The sequence below is a fragment of the Cimex lectularius genome, unplaced genomic scaffold, assembly GCF_000648675.2.
Source record: "Cimex lectularius strain Harlan isolate CLEC.00 unplaced genomic scaffold, Clec_2.1 scaffold13, whole genome shotgun sequence".
Lineage (NCBI taxonomy): Eukaryota > Metazoa > Arthropoda > Insecta > Hemiptera > Cimicidae > Cimex > Cimex lectularius.
The window spans coordinates 1,559,357-1,560,814 of record NW_019392649.1 but is presented as its reverse complement, the minus strand read 5'-3'; positions in this window follow the sequence as shown (position 1 = coordinate 1,560,814).

Below are 1,458 nucleotides of genomic sequence, written 5' to 3'. Positions count from 1 at the left end.
GTGACAATGTTTGTAAATAAGTTAAGGTAAAATTTATTTTATTGTTGATTTTTTTTTATCATGACTGACGCCGTCGATGCCATAAAATATATTACATATTAAGCAAAAAAATTTATATATTATATTTAAAAGAAAAGAAAAGAAAGGTAAAAAATTGTATCGCTTCAGTTAATTTTTTACGTATATAAATATATTAAAAATTCATATACAAAATATATGTATGGTTAAATACCTATTTTTTAAATTTATTATCAGTATCTCCTCAATTTATCACCCGTCCTTTTTAACAAGACGAAGAATCCGGCTACATGCTGACCTTTTTTAAAATCAGATTAAATTTTTAATATCTTCGCCAAATTATAAATAATTGAAATATATAAATAAATATTCACACTGCCATATCACATATTATAAATTTAATAAGTCTTTCAAAAATATCACCATATCCTGATGCCAGTAATGTATCCGTGCTGAGAGACAAGAAAAAAGTGGCTACCCTTAATATTTTTAGTTATCTCTTAGTCAATCATCCATTGATTTTTTAAAAATATTTTGTCCGTTTTAAAGGATTGGAAATAAAATATCCCACTTGGGTGTACAATTGGATTTAATAAATAAATCTTTGAATAATCAACTCTTTTTTGTAGCTTTCAATTAATTAAGGATTTTAGTTGAGATAAAAAAGTCAGTGTTGCGAGCGGGATTCGAACCCACGACGTTTGGCTCTATACGCTGCTGCTCTACCAGTTGAGCTATCGTGACTTCGATCCACTCGGACACCAACATCCCATCTCAACCCCACCTTTTGAATTTGCCCTCCTTTTTGCCATTTTTCAATGGTGGGGTTCAGACGGTGTTTCGTATCTAACCCAAGGTCGTGGGTTCAAATCCCGCTCGTGACACTGAATTTTTTATCTCAATTAAAAACCTTAATTAATTGAAAGCTGACTGGTCAAGCGGACCACGAAAACTAGTGAATTTTTTTTTTGTTGGTTTTTTCTTTAAAGCTTCTTTCTAATGTTCCGGTGGTTTGATATTTTTTAAGTTGTATATTTTAAGTTTCAAATTTGTTTAGGTGATAGTTTTAAGTGATACAGGTTCGCCTAGAATCATACCATTGTTGGAAGATGGAAGAAGTCAAGCGTAGGTGCTTACTACTTCCATCGCTTCCAAGATACTGGAGGTTATTCAAGAAGGTATGGATGAGGTCGCCATCTGGTCACATCTCAGAAAGATGATCGTTTTAATCGACATTCTACCTCTTTTGAGATCGGGTAACGACTTCAACGAGTTGAAATGTCAGTTTACTCACTGTAAAGGCGAGGAATTACAGAAGATGCGAGAAGGCCAGCCACTCGTCCACAATTTCTGACCAGATACAGTACAGCTCGGTTAAGTTTCCCAAGTAATCACATCAATTGATCTGAGCAAGATTGAATTAAAATTTTGTTTGTGGAT